General features: G+C 41.8%; 1 protein-coding gene across 1 annotated transcript in view; it reads right to left on the bottom strand.

The window, feature by feature from the left end:
• COL13A1 (collagen type XIII alpha 1 chain) overlaps positions 1-14,760 on the bottom strand; it is a 147,619-nt gene that overhangs the window by 85,959 nt on the left and 46,900 nt on the right. Inside the window, exon 3 of the mRNA XM_083740709.1 lies at positions 4,088-4,114. The gene's annotated coding sequence lies outside the window, so the exon portion shown is untranslated. The remainder of the gene's footprint in view (positions 1-4,087; positions 4,115-14,760) is intronic.

Below are 14,760 nucleotides of genomic sequence, written 5' to 3'. Positions count from 1 at the left end.
CATGTCTACTTAGAATTAAGTCCCACTAAGTTCATTTGAAATTACTCCTAGGTAAGGATGTATACGAGAGTCACGAAGTATATTCTAGCATTTATGAGTCTTATGTCTGGTAATGGACTCTCTATTTTGAACAACGTGCATTGCATCATGCCCTGCCCTCTCTGTGCAAAAACATTCATATATATCTTTGCAACCCTAAAGGCTAGCAACATGCTTTTAGACAATGAAATAAAGCTGATCTTATCAAGCAGTTGAATTCTGAACCCAATACTGCCTTCCAGATTCCTCTTGAATTGCACCACACACACATCCCTGCCTATGATGTTCAGAATAAATTACTGATGCTTAAGAGAGCAGGGTGCCTATCATGTAATGCCAAGAAACACACTCACTCATGAGTAATGTTTATACCCCTCATAGTGCATTGGCACAACCTTCATAGCTTAATAAGTCAGCATGGTTTGCCTGGCTGCCTGCCTACCATGTGTTTCTAAGTTTTTCATCACCAAAGCAGCCAACACACTATACAACCGCATGAAAAACAAGGGCCTATCTTGATGTTATTATCCCCTAAGATTCCACAAAGTGTGTTTAGGTCCCTTATTTTTATTTCTTTGCATTTGAAAGTCACACTTGAGGGATATTTTATCCAAAGGTGTCATATCTAAGATCTGAACTACCTTCAAGTCTGACCCTTGTATGGTCTTTCTAGAGAAGAACTTTCCAAACTGATTTCTGAAGCTGAACACATTTTACTCCCAAATTTCAGAAAATTAATCCTAAAGTTCCCTAATTATCAAAGCTGAACCTTTTGGGTTAATTCAAATTGAAACCAAGAAATAAAAAGTAGGAGAGCTTCTTACTTGACATTTTGAATTGAGGTATAGATACCCGAGTACAAGACATGCACACACTACTAATTTGTACGTGCCTTGATAAACAGCTCAGTTTTCCCAGATGTTTTTCCATTATCATGTCCATGTATATAACAAGGTTTTTGTTTTTTAATGTGCGAAGGCATGCTTTGCAATTGATGGATGCCCAGTCATATATCTTGAGCTCAGATATTTATACACACTGACAAAACAGCAAGCAAGAACAGAACTAAATGTTATGCTTTTCAGACTGAGCTGCCAACAAAAATGATACACCGGCTTCAAGTTCTCCCACTCGTCCCTGTTATGTTTAGGCATATTGAGCAGAATCAAGACATCATCATGTTATACATTTCCCCAGCCCTTGACTGTGGTGTAGGCTGTATTGTTGGCAGGCCAGGGTAGATGACTATCATGGGTGTCTTTGTACATTAATAATAATAATAATAATAATAATAACTTTATTATATATACCCCACCCATCTGGCTGGGTTTCCTCAGTCACTCTGGGAAGCTTACAGCACATAGAAAAACATAATAAAACGTCAAACATTAAAAACTTCCTGATACAGGGCTACCTTCAGATGTCCTCTAAAAGTTGTATAGTTCTTTTTCTCCTTGACATCTGATGGGATGGCGTTTCTAAAACTTTTGGGGAGAAAACTCAACAAGAGACTATGGTTTTTGGCACCAACCCCATCTTGGAGCTAAAACTGACTTCTGCCCTGAGAAACGTCCCTTTAACGAAAAAGAGAACTGACTTCCAATATCATATTCCCATACTTACAGTGAAAAACAGTGGTACATTTATTGTGGTTATAGTTGTTCATATAGATAGGCTCTTTCGCTTTCCCCTGAGTGAACTAGCTTCTGAAGTCAGTAACTTATCATTAGATTAGATTAGATTAGAGGGGAAAATGTCAGTCCTCCAGTATGAAGTCCCTCTGGCATATTTTTTGTGACCCATCATGTCCACAGACTATCACTAATACCTGATTTCCATGTGGATTAGCATTAGGTATATGTTTACAAATCCCATAAAAAGTGGCCGGCACCATGCTGGTTTTGTTTTTAATCTCTGATAATAAGACTATTCATATAAACAAGCTTAGAGGGGAAAGAAGAATGCAAGCTGTCAACAAGGTGGGAAAAAGAATATTTACATCTTTTGCTGTTTGAGAGGAACTACAAATTGGAATGGGGGATGTGTCCATTAAGAAGAGATTTAATGAACTAGCCATGTTCCTACCTAGCAAACGTAGAAGGATAATGGAAGGGATTCTGATAATAGATCCTATCCCAGCTAGGCAAATGCAAAACCACCCAAGGGTAAGCTAGGTACACCTTCCATTCCAGCAGTGACAGCTAGTTACAGAGAGGCAGAAAGGGGTCAAGTGACCGCCAATGCTGGTTGTGAGAGAGGGGTGCCTGTGATCCATGACCTGGTGGAAGCAGCCAAAACAATAGTGCCTCACATGTAGCACTGTGCAGCTGTTTTGGTGACTGGCTAGTTCACCATACCCATGTAGATATTACAGACTAATTACACAATTGGCCCAAAATTACCAGCACATGCCTTCATGAGTATCTCTTGCCCAGGCTAGTCCCACAGATGTTGGTTGGTAAGCCCCAGATGTTCCCCTCCCATTTGACAGCTGCTTAGTGGTATTGTTTTCCATACCCCCTTATCAGCCACTACTACTTCCAGGAAGTGAAATCAATGGTGGCAATTGTTATGTAGTGAAGTTTCACCCTGGGCCAGCAGGGGGATACTGTATATAGTTTTCACTCAGGTCTGTAGATAGTTTTCCCTCAGGTCCGCGTCAGTTATTTTAGGCGGGAACTCTGGGCTGTTGTTACAATGTTGACAGCCGGCTGCCTATAAAAGCAGGCCGGCTGAGCTGTTTGCAGTCAGTTCTATTCCAGCTTACGAAATAAAGAGCTATTTGGAGAAATCGCTGGTCGTCGGCTATGTCAACCCACAACTTAACAGCAATGAAACTTATATCAACCAGATCAAGAGATCTTAGGTAGCAGAAGTGGGGAAGCTCCTCCAAGCTTCTAAAATCAGGGTCACAATCAACATGCTTACAATCACAGCACTAGACTACATTGACCCGGGGTAGCCAGCCAACTGTCCTTGGATTACAATCCCTATCAGCCCCAGCCAACAGGGCCAATGGTCAAAGGTGGTGGAAACTACAGTTCAGCAACATATGAAGGGCACTGTGTTGGGTACCCCTGACATAGACAATGGGGTATCCAATATGAGGCAACTTTTATATTCTTAACTTTGCTATAAATGTGACTGGCAGCTTCCCAAAATGCCAGTGTCTGAATGTGGCTGGAAGGATGTGTCTTCTCTGTTATTATATTTTCCTGATGCTTGGTTTGTGCTAAACCCAAGCCATAAAATGCATGTTTTTTTTCTCAAGGAATGTTGTGCCACAAATTCCTGAAGGAAATCAACCCACAACACCAAAAAATCTAATGAACTGGAGCTTCCATTGCACATGGGCCAAGCAGGTCAGCTCTCTATTTCTGCATCACTAAGAAAACATTCCTCACACAATGGTATTTGTTCAACTGAACCTGCAAATCCTTTCCACGATTAAATAATATAGGACAGATTTACATCTCTGCCTACTCACAAGTCAATGCTGGGTATGCCAAGAATCTGAAAACTCCTGAGAGCTTTATTATATGACTTGTAAGTAGACCAAGATATAGATCCTTTGTATGTTTCTGCAGGAGTGGCTTGCAGAAGCAACTCCAAGAATGAAAACTGCAATGTGGGAAGGAAATACCCTAAGTGCTATGAGCTCATCTGAAATCAAAAGAACTTCTTAAAGGAAATGTGTGCTCTCCATTACAAGAAAGATTTGGGAAATTCTATACTTAGAACCTTTGTCCTGACATTGGGTCAGTCTGCATGTCCCACTGAAATCCACTTCTCTTTATAGCAGAAGAGGTGAACATGGCACCCTTCAGATGTTACTGGACTGAGCAGTAGCCATGCTGGCTGAGGATGAAGCTGATGTGAGTCCAAAACCATCTAAAGGGTACTATATCATCTACACCTATTGTCTGACAATACGTTCTTTTGCAATGGGTAGCCAGCTATCTCCTCCCCAGCATTCACAGACTTTAGGCAGCTGGCAAGAAAGGAAGAAGAGAGGAGGAGAAACACAAAAAGGGGAAAAAATATTTACCGGAAGCCCAGGTCTTCCTGAAGGACCCTGAAAAGAAACACAGCAAAGGACAAGTTGGCACAAGGAGCATGGGCAATTGGATTGGTACAGAGAAACAATAAAGACATAAGCTAACTAAATCTTGGATGTGAAGAATACCACTCCGGTGGCGGTAGAGCACATTCTTTGTGCAGATAAGGTGCCCTATTTTTAATTTGTGGCATCTCCAGTTAAGTGATCATAGACAGGAAAGCCAGGATTTCCAGACATTCTGGCAAGCTATTGGAAGTCAGAGTAGACAAGACTGGGCCAGATACAACTGACTTGGTGCAGTTAGCCTTGTGTATCCTAGACAAAGATGTGGGGCTCACTAAAGAAGGATATGTAGCTTGTTGAGTACAATTGTGAACCACACCCGCTGCTACTATTCACTCCCACTGCTGTGCAGTCATCAGGTATATTTCTGCACTGGGATTAACTGGCATTACTAGTCCATGTAGATTCATTCTAGCATAGGAGAGTATGTGCAGCGAACAAGCACAGAACAAGCACACCCTACGTGAGTGAGAAGGAGAGTCCTTGGATAAACGACAGCTATTTGCTCAAATATGTTGCAGTCTTTCAAAAGAGCCAGTTGTTCAAATATGTTGTCGGCGTGACTCCTCTTCAGGCGTGACCGATTCAAAGGAAAGTTACAATAAAAGTATGAGCTAAAGAGATCCTTTCTCTCTTCCCCCCACCCTGCGTCTAAGCATGCACACACATGATGGATGATGGCAGGAGGACTATATTGTATCAATACTATAGGTCGCTGATGGAAACAATTTGCGTAAAAAACTGGAATGCAAAACTCTTAAGCACATCAACTGTCCAATTTTATTTACTAGTGCTGAGCCAAAATGCCCCACAACTTGACCACCCTGGCTGCAAGCTGCAAAGCTGGGGGGAGGGGATGTTTGGTGATTTATAAGGGACACAAACATATGAAAAATGCTTGCTCCATTTGCTACAATAGCTTCTAAACCCCCTGCTTCTGCCTGGCAGTTTCCTGTGTGCTTCCTACTCAGAAGATGCCAGCGTGAGAGCAGGGGAAAATATTCCTTGTTTATGCCCTCACTCTGAATTGGCTTTAGAATGATACCACATATAATCATAAACAAGTGGCAACAGCTGTGAAAATAGGTGAAGTGTGCGTGTGGTTTCATGAAAACTTCTGCCTGTCCCTCTCCAAAACCCCATGTCCGAGCCAGAAAAGGAATCAAAAACCCTTTGGCTCAGCTCTAAATTTCTTCGGGCACATGTACTCCTTTGTGTTAAAGCAGATATTGTGTTTGCACCTGAATGTGGAAGACCAGGGTTCAAAATCCCGAGTAAGCCGTGAAACTACCTTTGGTTAAGTCACTCCCTGTCCCAGCAGAATAACCTACCTGAAAGGGTTGCCTACAGGATAAAAGGAGATAACCCTATGTATACTGTATCCAGGGGCGGACCTTGGTAATATGAAGCCCTGTGCGAGGCCAAAATTTGACACCCCTCCATCCCAAAACTGCCTTCCTAAAGCTGGTTAAGTGAGGTGCAGGGCTTTGGGAAGGAGGTGTGAGGCTCTGGCAGGGTCTTCCTGCCTCCTTCCCAAAGCTGGGCAAGCACTAACTAGGTTTTGGGAAGGAGACAGGAGGTCTGCTGAGGTCTGCTAGAGCCCTCACACCTCCTTCCCAAAGCCCAGCACTTACTAGACTTTGAGAAGAAGGCGGGAAGGTGCCCCCTAGGTCCCTTTGCCGGGGTACCAGTCACGCTGCCCTAAACCCACCTCTGCTGTATCTTGAACAACTTAGAGGAAAGGCATGATACAACTGTGAAACACAAATAAATAATAAATACATGGTTACAGAATTACAGACCCAAAGCATCTCTCTAGCAAGCCAGGTCTGATAGCTTGATTCTTGGCTGGACGATACAACCATATGCCCATGGTGGAGACAGTCAAATAACCTGTGCAACAAGTGGGTGTCAGCTATGGTTTGAGCCTACACAACGCTGTTGTACAAGGCTACATGAATGAGGAAACCCTTCTGGGTTTTGTTCAACAAATCAGCATTGTTAAGAAAGTCCTCAGCCTCTCGGCTTTGGAATGCAGGTTCCAAACAGCTCTTGAACATGTGAAGCAAACAGGCCATATTTTGTCGAGTATGTTGTGTTTCTTCTGACTACGTGTCTGGGCATTAAAGTTAATGAGATGAGAGACTTCCAGCAAGTCTGAGATCCCGAAATGTCTCAAAAGTCTAGACACAGGAGGCCCATGGTCACAAATTCTGTATGGAGGTATGAGGAGGCATTGTAAATCAACACGAAGCAGAAAAACGTCAAATGCAAGTAGTATATTATAAGTTATTTAAATTATTATTTTAAGTTATTTATATAAGACAGATACCACACACAATCACCAATCTGTTCACAAGGCAAGAAAATAAGCACCATGCGCCCACCAAATTGGTTTAAAGGCAGGAAAATCAATGGCCAGAAAATAATGCAGTCATGGCCAACTGTAGCAAATCAAATGCCATAATTCACAACATAAACATCACACTCTTTGCTTAGCAATGAACAGTGAGTTTGGGCTCATTGTTTTAAGCCCCTACCACATACAGCTAATAGGAATCACACAGCACTCTAAATGACAAATATTCTAGAGTCTGTATACAGACCCCAGGTAAATGTAATGCATATTTTCCTTTTTTTCCAAATTTCCTTTTGGTTGGTTTCACAAGGGGCCATAGCTCAGTGGATAGAGTGCACATGTTGCATACAGAATATCTTTATTCCAATCTGTAGCATCTTCAGTTAAAAAAAAGCTTAGGTAGCAGGACTGGGAACAACTGGTTGGTTAGAGTAGATAGCAACCAATGGCCTGACTCAGAAAGGAGTTCCCATGATCCTCTCTGCTTACATGTTCACAGACACGTAAGGAAGAGCAGGATCACATCCAGCAACATGCACCCTGGCCATGCTCTGTGCCAGCTGGACATCTGGCAGCAGTGTGAATGAAACAGATACATGGACAGATGTACATACGTTGGGCTAATGCATTTGTCATTGATTGCATTTTATGGCAGACTACTTCATGCTGGCACTATTGGGAACAAGCAGTTTTGCAGCACTTGGGGTCTGTAAAACTATAGTGTTTTCAGAAATTAGTTAGTTTACCCTGCACCCGTCTTATTTTCCCTGCACCCGTCTTAACTTTTTGCCCCAGATCTCCCAGATATTTTTTTATGTCATAAAATAAATGCTCTCTAAGTAAGCTTGCGAGAGCCTCGGAATGTTTCTAGTCTTCCCACAACAAAATATACAGGTACCAAAAATATGGAAGAGCAGGTGGCACAGGCAGTTGAATCTTTTGTGAATCAGAGCAGCAGCGGTTTATCAGTTAAGCCCTTTCTGTCCATTAAGAATTCCTGATGTTTCAGGAATGTTCCTCCCTCTCCCCCAGTGCCCAGTCACCTTACCACCAGATGCATTCTTCACAACACACACAGATGTAAGTTTTGGTACTTACAGGGGGGCCTGAAAGAAAAGAGAAAGAAAAAATAGTTATCATGGTGGAATGTGTTAATGCTATTGAACTCTATTGATAGCATCTTTAATAACATCTTCCTCAACAGATCCATCATTTTTCAGTAGGATTATGAACTGGCAAGTGGATGGTTCATATCTCACCTTAGCCATAAACTTGTCAGGATTCTGCAATATGTGAATAACAACACTGACCCTTATTACAAAGCTGTAAGGATTACTGAATAATTTGTACAAGGAGCTTTAAACACTCAAAAATAGCATGGAAATGTTAAGCTGTGGAGGTGGTGTGTTTTAGGTTTTGCACTACAAGAGCTCCTGTTACCTTGATGCTACAAAAACCATATACATCAACTAATACAGGACAGTAACTGAAATGTCTGATTTAGAGCAGTGGAGTTCAAGATTATCAACCCTCAAGGAACTTTCACCTGCATCAATTCATCTTTTGTGTGTGGCAGAAAATTTTGGAGAACGCTCCTGATCCTAGTCATCAACCAAAGTGGGCTGCAAATGCATTTTAGAATGCAACTAGCACTCCCTTCTGCATATGCACCTTGCAGGAGACAATTAGCCATGGCACTTTGGAGCAGCTTTTTGCCATTCTTCTCATCATGGAACTCTGACTAACAAGCTTTTATGGAGCACCAAGTTTCTTTGGAAAATGGTTTTAAAATCACTGGTTTAGAGTGCTTAGACAATACTGACCAAGGCTGTCAGGATATGGAGATATACGTTACAACACATGACACATGGGGGACATGATTAGTCTGCCATTTTTGGCAGCAGCCACATGCTTCTTATTTGATGTAGCTATGTTCTAAGGCTGTTCCCAAAGGCATGTTTATGGTGTATTCTCCAGTCCAGTCTCTCCTTTGCATCTAAAATGTAAGGTTTTCTTTAACACTTCCATTTTCAGCATCAAATCCAGGCACAACCCAGGGTGGAACTTTTCTGATTCCAAGCAGATGGCAGCCCTTTTGAAAACATTTTGCATCCCCAATGGCAAGACTGACTTTCTTTCTTTTTAAAATAAAGTAATACCATATATGATGATATCATAATCCATTACAGTAGCCACTAAGTGACATCATATGGGAATTTTGGACTGCCACTCAGAAACCTTATTTGCTCTTCAGTGGCTTGGAAGAGCCCAACACACTCAAAGATATGATCATATTGCAGGCAGACCTCTGTCAGCAGCACAATCTACGTATTTGCCGGCAAGCAGCGTTTCACACACAGCTTGCAAAATGCAATTCAGCTTTGTCTCACCTTGTAGGGATACATGGATCTCGCAGTCAAAAACCCATCCTCTCTCTCTCTCTGGCTATCTGTATACACCACTTTGGAACTCCCGAGTTGGGTACTGTCTCAGTATATACAATTTAATTTACAAAAGCTACTTAAGTGGATAGTCAGGGTAATGCAGTAGTTAAAACAGTTAATTGGACAGTTAGCTAGCTGATTCAGAGAGACTTAGTTTCTATTAAATAATGGGACAGCCCCAATATTGAATCTTTACCTCCTTGTGAGAAGAATTGAGTGCACATGCAATTAAAAAATAAAACCTACCCCCAAAAAATAAAAAAATAAAACCTACCCAGCTTTCACCTTACTGCACACATATTACATTAATTTATTCATCAGCTATCACATTCACCAACTTACCTTTCCATCTGCCACTTTATGCAGTTCTTAAACACTTCATTTCCCCACCACAACCAGCCAGCTAGAGAGGCACAGCTGTGTAGTCTCAATGGTGGTGTTGGGAACCTCACACCTTACCCAAGACTGTGGGTGAAGGCATGGAAGAAGGGGAAATTTCACATTTGGTGGGAATGCCCTCCAGCTTCATCACTTTGGACTGTGGTTTATCAGAAAATATCTAATATAATGAAACTTCCTATCCAGTCTTCTCCATTAATCTCTTAGTTGAATTATTGGGATGATGACCCGATGAAAACTTTTCGATCTATTGAACTTTTAACCTGGCTGCTGCCAGGATCTCTGTAGCACAGAAATGGAAAATGCTACAAGATCTCCAGTTTTCCCTGTGGTATAAAAATATGTGGACCTTGGCCATCACTGAAAAAATAATACATAACCTATGTGTTGCTAGGAGTATTGATAACCCAGAACAATTTCACACCATCTGTGGGACTTTATTTCATACACCTTGAACTTGAACTTGCATATACAAAAGTCTCTATTTGGTTATTTTGACAATCTCCTATGTACCAACTGTTTCTTATTAAGATAATATCCACCTTCTTGAACTGCCCCTATGTCTTTCCCCCCTCTGTTGTTTTCTTTGCATTGCCTGCTATATTTCAACAAAACCTATAAAAATGGTGGTGTTAGGAGAAGCGGTTTGGATTTGTTAGGCCCTGAGGAATGTTATGGAGCAGGCCAGGCCTGTACAAATGGGACAGGCTCTGCTTGAACCAGGATGGAACCAGACCGTTGGCACTTAAAATAAAAAAGTTTACAGAGCAGTGTTTACATTGCATCTAAATTGCAGTAGGGTGGAACAACTTTGTCCTCAAACTGAAGGCATTGTTCTGTGAACATGCTAACATGATTTATAGCTAGCTTTGTACAAGACATCAGGGTTAATAGCAGACACTAACAGTTACCTCAATTCAGAAAAGGAAGCTCACATGAAGGAGCAGGCTTCCATACACATTGCTGAACACTTTGTTCAGGAAGTGTTAATCAGATTGGTTCCTTCAAAATGTGACCAAACAAAATCCTTGAGCATCCCTAACAAGAAAAAGTAGCTTTTCATACAGGTAAATAAAACAACAACAGGAAGACTGGAAGATTGTAAACCAATTTGCACATTAGAAGGAGGAGGAGGAGGAGGTCCTGAAGTGAATTTTCTCACAGATAGCTGAAGTCAGGAGGATGGAGCTATATTTTACAGCTAAGACGGTCTATTGATTTTAGCCACCAGCTTCACTAATCAGAGACAGATGCTAAGTATCTAAGTGCATGAGAAAGGCCAACTGTGAGGGTTGAAAATGGGGAATGCACTGTTGGAACTATGGACTGAGGTGGGTGACCTGTGTATAACCATAACTTTGGCTTTACATGGAGACAATAAAAACCCTGTTCTTCTACCCTCATAGTCAAATTGTAAATGGTCAAGCCAAAATAACTTCCAAGTTGCCCTTTAACCTGGCTTCTCACAGAACAGTGGTTTAGGCTCTCATGCAGAAACAAGTGGCAATTATAACTGACTTACTTTATGTTTAATAAAATAATGTTTAATCTTTTCAGCAAGGGAAACACTAGATTAGAACAGCTAATGTTGTCTTCACCGTGTTTCCAAATGACACTGGTTGATATCCAACAGTCATACTCAGAGCACAACAAATTTGTAGATCACCTACTGTTTGCACTTACATTCTCTACTAAGAATAGGCGAAGATGTCAATTTTGGTTCTCCACAGTTTCTCATATTTTCCCATCTTAAATTCAGTTCTCCACATTTCCATATCAGTTTGAGATTTGTTTTAAGTCCTCATGAAAATTCACCAGCATTTTTGTGCAAATTTATCCTAATATACACATTCTTGCATGCAATTTCCCCTAATGTGCACATCTTAGCAAAGCAATCTTCTCGAACGCAAAGCATTTGGCATGTTACTTTCACTAATAGATGCATTCATAAAAGGGAGTGGGTGGCGCTATGGTCTAAACCGCTGGGCCTCTTGGGTTTGCTGATTGGAAGGTCGGCAGTTTGAATCCACGTGATGGGGTGAGCTTCTGTTGCTCTGTTCTGGCTTCTGCCAACCTAGCAGTCCGGAAGCTTATCAACAGGAGTAGATAAACAGGTATCACTGTGGCAGGAAGGTAAATAGTATTTCAATGCTCTCTGCCACCCATCACAGTTTTCAGTTGCACCAGTAGCAGTTTCATCATGCTGGCCACATGACCCGGAAAGCTGTCTGCAGACAAACACCAGCTCCCTCGGCCTGAAGCAAGACGAACACTGCACCCCATGGTTGCATTTGACTGGACTTAACTGTCCAGGGTTCCTTTACCTTTTACCTATATGCATTCATATGCAGATTAAAGCACACGGAGATGAAAATATAATGTAGAAGCCTATTTTGGCATTAAGTAATATCTCATTTAAAGAACAACAATAAAAGCAGTTATAATGCAGGGGACAATAAGAGCATCATGCCCAAGCCAAAAAAATCTGGACTCAACACAGGTCAAATAAAAAATCCCAAAGCAACTTTAACTGGGTTGCCATGGCCCTACCAAATTTTAATCATGATGTGGGAAGAAATTCCGCTGCATCATACATAGAATTGTAGGAAGGAATGCAAAGGGTCATCCATCTAGCCCAACCCCTTACAATGCAGGAATCCCAACACTTGAACATTTGAAACCAAACCGGACCCTGCTTGGCTTTGCTATATTCTGAACCATTCAGAAGAGAAGCAATGAGTCTTCATGTGTATTTCATAGAAAAGTGCTAGGGAATGGCAACTTTAATATGAAGCTTGACAAATCTATGAGTGAATTGTTCTCGCCCCCAGCTGTCTTGTAAATGGGATGACCACAGAAAAAGTGTCAATATTGAAGCTGACTAACAGACTAAAACATTAAAAATGACCAAATACATGACAATGTTTAGGCCTTGGGACTTGACTACCTCAGATGTGCTTTGCAATAGAGTTTAAGCCTCAGGAATCTCTGGATAGGCAAAGCTTGTCTTCTTTGGCCTGCAGTGTTGGCAAGGAAGAAAGCAGGAAGTATATTTTTCCTTGGAGGGTGTAGGGAGGAGGACTGATTATGTGATAGCTAGAGAGGGGGATTGTTTTCCTAAAGCCAGGGTTCAAATACTCCTGAAAGATAAATGTGTTGGCTGGGTCTAGTGGGAACACACCCCTTGCACTATCAAATCCACAGGACAGCTTTTAATTTTACTATGACAAATTCTAGAGAGTAGGCTGGTTTTGTCTGCAGCAGCAGAAACCAGAGAGTCTCGACTCTTGTGGCACCTCAATGACAAAATAATATTGTGGCAAAACTTTGTTCTCCAATATACTTGTTAGTCTTTAAGGCTGTTTTTTAAAGTCACTTGTGGTTCTTTCTGTTTTACTGCGTTATAATTTTCATGTTTTCTTTCTTTCTCTGATCACAGGGGAGCAGTCAGTCCTTTCAAAATATGTTTCCTTTACATAGTCAGTATCTATGCCTTTGGAAACACCCTTTGAAAATAGGCAATTTGTATAGCTGAAGAGAATATATACTGAAATATTTGATTAACTGTGTAAAAATATCTGGGGGTTAGGTTGACAGACTCGTTTCATCAGGTTCCTGAGCTTTCCTCAAAATGTTCACGGATATTTCTAGTAGAAAGCGGATTTAAATACCTTTTTGTGGTTTCCTTTCAAGGAGGGGAAATGGGATACTTAATACAACTGTCAAAGCTGTAAGTGCTTTTCATATATTCTAGGCTCTTATTAAAGGCAAGAGGTCACATACTAGACTCACTCATATGAGGCAAGAGCTAACAGAATTGCCTTTTAAGTTAAATGGGATGGCAAATGTGTCAGCCCTGAAACAAAAGACTGGCAAAAGGATGTGTTTTCCAACTTTTTCCATTTCACCATTTGAATCTCATGGCTGTCTGCAGGGGTGGACTTTGGTGTTTCAAATTTCAGTGGGACCCTGTTGCACCCACCTACCCACCCACTCAGCCTCTTGCCTTCCATTCTGCTCAGTTAACTACATCATAGTTGTGACACCCTGCAACACCCTCCTAGGCTTGGCACCCAGTGCGGCAGAACCAATTGTGTTGCCTTAAATCCGCCTCTGCAGTCTGCTTGCTGCTAGACTGACAGTGCAAGGACACACAATATATTTATGAAAGTCATCACCAATCATGGAGGCAGAAGCAACACTGCATAAAAAGACCGACACTTTCAAAACCAGCTTTGGGGTTTGGGAGTGTAAGACAAGTAACAGTGCTGAAAAATTAATCAAGTCCAAATTTGGAAAGTAAAGTCAAATGCCCTGGAATTTCTTTGCAGTCTCTGGCATAACTCCATCCACTCTCTCTCTCTGGCAAGATGAAGGCACTGGGTTTTGTACATTCATTAATGCTGAATTTGTCAGAGTAGATTGCATAGCTGTCAACTTACAGATTTGAAAATAAGGGACCAGCAGCCTTGAAAACAAGGGACCAGCAGCCAAAATAAGGGACCTGCAGCCTCACCTGTTCCAGGCACTCCAGTCTTCCTGTCCTCCTGCAGTGTGGTAAAACTCATACTGGTAGCTTCGAGAACACTGTCCAACCAACTTTGTAACCAGAGGTTCAACTGAATAGAATCTGAATCACATGCACCACAAGGCCTATGCAGCCTCAACTTAAGATGGCTCCCCGGCCTGGGAGCACATGCAACAAAAATAGCGTCCAGCATTCAAAAAACCCTCAGCTTGCATTAACTAGCCATACACAAGGCATGCAAGCTCCACCCCCCAGTTGTTCTTAGACTTCTTATTGGGTGAGCAACACAGCCAAGCAACACAGTTGGAGCCTCCCTCCTCCCTGGCCGGCAGGACATCATTTAAGGGACATTTAAAGGACATCCATCAATAAGGGACAGCAGTGGGACATGGCGCTGGAATAAGGGACTGTCCCTTCAAATAAGGGACACTTGACAGCTATGAGATTGCTAGTGGTCATGTTGCAGCTATTATTCTGCAATTTAATTCTGCAACACAATGGAACATTCAGGCAAGGATCGCTTCCCTCCTACCTCCACCCTGGCCAGTCACACTTGCACCACTGCATGCTGGTTATTACATCCTATGGAAGGTCATATGCATCTCCCATATGTACACTGAATCAGCGTATTCTTCTCCAGGGCTCCAAAAGTAACATACTGATAAGCACAGGTAACCTGGAGGAGCAGTCCTGGGGAGGTGCTGGGCTCTGGATGTACAAATGGGATGCAGAAATGTAAAAGGAAAGTAGGTTGGCGCCCCTCTTCATAAGTCTGGAAAAGGTTTAGGGGCTCATATAATAAGGCACTGCCACTTACTGTATGGCATCTAACCATTTTATGTTTTATATTAACTGTTTTAATGCTGTC

Source organism: Podarcis gaigeae, assembly GCF_964106915.1.
Source record: "Podarcis gaigeae genome assembly, chromosome: 5".
Taxonomy (NCBI): Eukaryota; Metazoa; Chordata; class Lepidosauria; order Squamata; family Lacertidae; genus Podarcis; species Podarcis gaigeae.
The sequence above is the reverse complement of the archived record's forward strand: the minus strand, read 5'-3'. Positions and strand labels throughout refer to the sequence as shown.